This window comes from Petaurus breviceps, unplaced genomic scaffold (genome assembly GCF_028583685.1).
Source record: "Petaurus breviceps papuanus isolate PSGF00001 unplaced genomic scaffold, PetGlider_PUasm1.0 91041, whole genome shotgun sequence".
Classification (NCBI taxonomy): Eukaryota; Metazoa; Chordata; class Mammalia; order Diprotodontia; family Petauridae; genus Petaurus; species Petaurus breviceps.
Genome location: NW_027187400.1, coordinates 42,537,966 through 42,543,348, shown reverse-complemented (window position 1 = coordinate 42,543,348; position 5,383 = coordinate 42,537,966). Strand labels below are relative to the sequence as shown.

The following is a 5,383-nucleotide window of genomic DNA, read 5'->3' as shown; positions in this document are numbered from 1 at the left end:
AAACAGGGAAAAGAAATCATAAGCCACTTATCAAAATTGAACTATTAACATTCCTACATGGAAAAACAATAATTGTAACTGATGAAACTTTTCTTAGTATGAAAATAGTTGAAGGGAATAGAAATATATATATATATATATATCATATACACTATATGGGCATATGAATATATATGTGAATGTGTGTATATATGTTTACAGGTATACATAGATAGAGGGCACAGGACCAATTTATTATTTTTTTTTTAATTCAAACTATTTATTTTTTCATCAAACCACTAGGAAAATATCACATAGCCTTGAAACACAGAACAGAAAGGCTATGTTAATCACATTCAGTAAGAAGTTGGTATAAAGAGAACAAGATCTTTTCCAACACAAGGCCTGGTACTAACAGGTTGTTCAGAGTTTTAACCAAGTTATAACTGGATAATTGGTGCATGCTGCCTCCTGTACTCCAGGGTAGACAAAAGCTCTCCTTTGCAACCTGCTTGGAAATTTAAGTTGTCTTCCTACCCTTCCCTGTCCTAAGAGAGTCCTCTCAACAAGCTGTTTCTGTTGAAGAGGGCCAGGGTCAGGTATAACATCTTTTCTCCTTTGGGAAACCTAAGTTTCCCCCAAACCAGTCATCTACCATTCCATTAAACAAGAGGCTTAAGACTGTTCTTCAAGCAAAGAGAGACTTTCTTTGGCCTTCACTCAAAACCGTTTCATGTTAGTCTCATAAAACACTCTAAATGAAGTGTTGCCCCTGCAGTACCTTCCAGAAGGGCAAGAAGAAGTCACCTGAGCAGCAGTCCTGGAAGAGCCAGCATGAAGGAACCTGAGCTTCACACGCCTGGTGAGAGATTTCCCATTTATGCTCTTTCTCGGTGTTCCAGCTGATAGCTCACGTGAGCACTGACCTCATCAAAGGAAAGATCACCCGGCAGCTGCTCAGAGCTCCAATCGAAGTAACCCTCTTTCCCCAGACTCCTCTCTGAATGCCAGGTTCTTGTACTGGAGAGAAAAGCACAACTGTGCTTCTCTTTTCCAATCAGTAGGGAACTCATGGCTGCTGCTTTCTGGTCTGCAGGAAATGGTTCAATTAGATGGGTGTGAAGTTTGGCACCAAACAGAAGTGGAGGGCTACCTCAGGGATGCATATAAAATGGGAGGTAGGTTGGGGAAGAGAACTGTTTATACCTATAAACCCAAATGGTTATTCCAGCTACTGGGAATGGAATACCTCTGAACCAGCTGAAAGCCGTTAAGTGCTCCAACAGATAGAACAGAGGGCATCTTCACTGAAGGGATGGACCTGGGTACTATCAGCCCTCCATGCTGCCTCCAATCCAAATCTGAGAACCAGTTTCTTCCATGTCTTCACCTATGGGCTAAAACATATAATGGAACCAACAGAGTCCAGAGGCAGATGTAAAATTCCCATAAAGGTGTTCTTAAACTTGCTACCAGCCTCAATTTCTTCATTCTTAAATTTTCACTGAAAGGTAAAAATTTCCATACATTTTTACAAGTAGACCCATTTTCCTACCACAGATGACTTCTGACAATGACTATTTTGCAATAGATGCCAGGGAATCCTTCATCTTCTTAGTCATGGTAGGGAAGAGGTGCATATGGTCATCAACACATTTGGTCACACGGGACTCTAGCTGCCTCTTCACCTGCTGCCCCTTGCTCCCAGCATCCATCAAGTCTTTGGCTTTGTCATTGCAGTGCATGGTGCCTCAAGCCAGGAGGTCCTAGAATTTCTCCAGTTCACTGGTCACAAGGGCCTGTGCCTGGGCCAAGGGAGCATGGCAGCGTTCAATGCACTGATGAACCTGCTATATGGAGGCCTGGGTATCTTCACAGCAGCTGGCACTGCACTGGAACATGGTACCCTGCATCTTGCGGATATTCTCCCTCTCCAGCCCTTTCACCATGGTGTCCACCGCCTCCTGCACCTGAAGCTGCTGCGACTCCGCCATGGCGTACACCCCCATCCCCTGGGCCCGCACCCTGCGCCGATTGGCCTAGCGCTCAAGCGGAGTGTCCACATGGAGCTCCGAGAGCTGCCCCACTCCGCACCCCGCACAGGACCAATTTAATAGGAAGGGATGATAAAAGGTGAAATTAAGAGATCAGAGAGGAATATAATGAGAAGAGATGGGGAGAGACAGAATGGGGTAAACTATCTCATATAGAAGAGGCAAGAGAAAATTGTTACAATGGAAGGGAAGAATAGGAAGGCAAAAGGGAATGGGTCAACCTTATTCTCATTGAATTTGGCTTGGGGAGGGAATGAAATGCACACTAAATAGGGTATCTCACCCTGCAGGAGAGTAGGGGGGAAGGGAATGAGAAGGGGGATGATGGAAGGGAGGGCAGGCTGTGGGGGGGAGGGAAGTTGGAAGCACCCACTTTTGAAAAGGGAGGGGATCAAAGTAGAGAATGGAACAAGTGGGAGGTGGGATAGGAGGGAGGGAAATATAGTCAGTCTTTTACAATATATGTATTATGTTAATGTTTTGCATTAGCCACACATGTACAACCTATATTGAACTGCTTATCTTCCCAGTAAGGGTGGGTGACAAGGGAGGAAGGGAATGAATCTGGAATTCAAAGTTTTCAAATCAAATGTTTAAATATATATACTATTATTAATACTATTTTACATGTAATTGAGAAATAAGATATACAAGCACTGGGGAATAGAGATCCACCATGCCCTACTGGAAAAGTCAAAGGGGGTATGGGAGAAGATATGGGAGAGAGCAGATTGGAGGAGGGGATATCCTATTTTGGGACAGTGGGTAGGGGAAAAGCGGGGAGAAAATTTGAAACTCAAAATCTGGCAGAAATGAATGGTGTAAATCAGAAGTTAATAAAGCATTTGAAAAATGAAAAAAAATTAAATTAAAAAAAGATGGGAAAAAGTAAAAAAAAAAAAGAAACTCACACCTATCATGAAAAATGTCTTCAGGAAGAGGACAGCCCCATGTAATTTTGGGGAAAAAATTATTTTAAAAAAAGAGTTCTCTTTCAACAAAACAGCTGAATCTAAATGCTCTGAAATGATAATGACAAAGCTTGATCCCAAAGAAGAGATAGGAGAAAGCATTTTTTTTCCCTTTTGAGAGGTGGGCAACTATGAGTGTGGAACATCACAAGGTCATATTTAGTTGACCTTTTGGTTGGTTTTTTTCATAACTGTTTTCTCCTCTTTTTTATTCTTCATTATAAATGATGTCTTTCTGGAAGAATATGTTGGGAACTGTTGGTAATGTAAAAACAAAAGAGAATAGGGGTGGCCAGGTAGCACAGCGAGTAAGAGCACCAGCCCCAGATTCAGGATGACCTGGGATCGAATCCAGGCTCAGACACTTAGCACCCACCCAGAAACACCTGGCTGTGTAACCTTGAGCAAGTTACTTAACCCCAATTGCTTAAAAAAGGAGAGAGAGAGAGAATAGCAAAAAAAATTTAAACAATAAAAAAGGAAGAGATGGGTGAATTTCAAAATATCTGCCCCAGATATGAAATTGACCAAATCTTAATTAAAAGGCAATCACTGATTACAGATGTGAGATCATTTCAGCTGTCAGATCACTAACTAATTAGAGCAAATATAGAGATCAATGACAAATTAGAATGGTGAAAATGGAAAGGCACTGTTTATAATGAACACAATTCCAATTAAACCAATTTAAGCCAGTTATTGATTCTGAATTGTACATAGTAGATGAGTTTCATCACTCAACTGAACACAAGTCTCTCCAAGTCACCAGTAATTTATTAACTAAAATCAATGACTTTTTCTCAGTCCTTATCCTTATTGATCTCTCAGTGGGCTTGACACTATTGATCATCTTCTCCTAGATTTGCTCTTCTCTCTAGGTTTTTTTCCCCTCTCTTGGCTCTCCTTCTTCCTGTGTGACCACTCCTTTCTCAGTTTCCTTTGCTGAATCTTCATCCAGGTCATTCCCATTAACAATGGGTGTCCCCCAAGATTCCATCCTGGGCCATCTTTTCTTCTCCTTCTATACTACTTCACCTGGTGATTTCATCAACTCCCATGGATTCAACGATCATTTCTATGCAAATGGTTCTCAGATCTATGTCCAGTTTTAACCTGTCTCCTGACTTTTAGTCTTTCATCTCCAATTGTTTATTAGACACCTCAAACTAGCTGTCATAGAGACATCTTAAATTCAGCATAGCTCAAACTGAACTCAAATTTTTTTCTCCCTAGACCCTTCTCTCTTCTTAACTTACCTAGTGCTTTTGAGGGCACTGCCATTTTCCCAATCACCTAGTCTCAGAACCTAGATATCATACTTCACTCCTCACTCTCTCACCCTCTCCAATCTGTTGCCAAAGCCTGTCATTTTTACCTTCACAACAACTCAAGAGATGTGAGCCTGGAGAGAAGGGGCTTTCCCTACCTAAACCCTCCCCCCCCCCACCTTCCTTATTATCCTCAGTTCAAATTTCTCCAGCTCTCCTTGTTCAGTTACGAACGATTCCTAGGTTGCAGTCCTGAGCCATTTGCTCATTAGGAACCTCTATTGCTTTTGTTCCTAGGATTCTGTCTGTGGTGTTTTTGTTTTTATTTTTATTTTTTAATATTTCATTTTATTTTCAGTTCCAAATTCTCCCCCTCACCTCTCCCATCCATTGAGAAGACAAGGGTAGGGTATTTTTCTAAGGGTACAATGTAGCTCCATCATAATTCTGAACTCTTGCTCATGCCCCTATCTCCTGAAGATTCTAACTTCTTTCCCAATTTACAAATATGCATTAGGATTATTCCTTCACACATAACTAAAATAGATGCTTTTGCTGTTGTTCAGATGTTTTCGGCTATGTCCAACTCTCCATGACCCCATTTGGGGTTTTCTTGGAAAAGATATTGGAATGGTTTACCCTTTCCTTCTTCAGCTCATTTGACAGATGAGAAAACTGAGGCAACCGTGGTTAAGTGACTTGCTCAGGTTCATACACAAAGTATCTGAGGCTGGATTTGAACTCAAGATAGAGTCTTCCTAGACTTGGTGCTCTATACACTGCACCACCTGGCTTTCCAAATAGACTCTTTACTACTAAAAATTAAATTAACGATATCAACTTTAAATCTCCTAAGCAATGATCAACCTACTGCTTCTAGTAAGGCATAAAATTTCAGCTCTGTCCCCACATTCTTCCAATTCTGATGTTTCCCAGGTACTCCCAAAGGCCGTCTGGGTAGATCATCCTCTCAAAGGCTTCTAAGGTGAATGGTGCTGGCAGAGCACTCTCTCAACCCACCACAATTTTGGCTCACCACCTTGCCAGGCTCTTCAGTGTCTTCCTGGCCAATATTTACATGAAGCCCTTGTAGATAATTTTAAGTGGGTCA

General features: G+C 41.5%; 1 pseudogene; it reads right to left on the bottom strand.

Annotated features, from left to right (window-relative positions):
• Positions 1 to 1,168: 1,168 nt before the first annotated feature.
• On the bottom strand, positions 1,169 to 1,981 carry LOC138154052 (protein FAM136A pseudogene; annotated as a pseudogene).
• Positions 1,982 to 5,383: the final 3,402 nt, after the last annotated feature.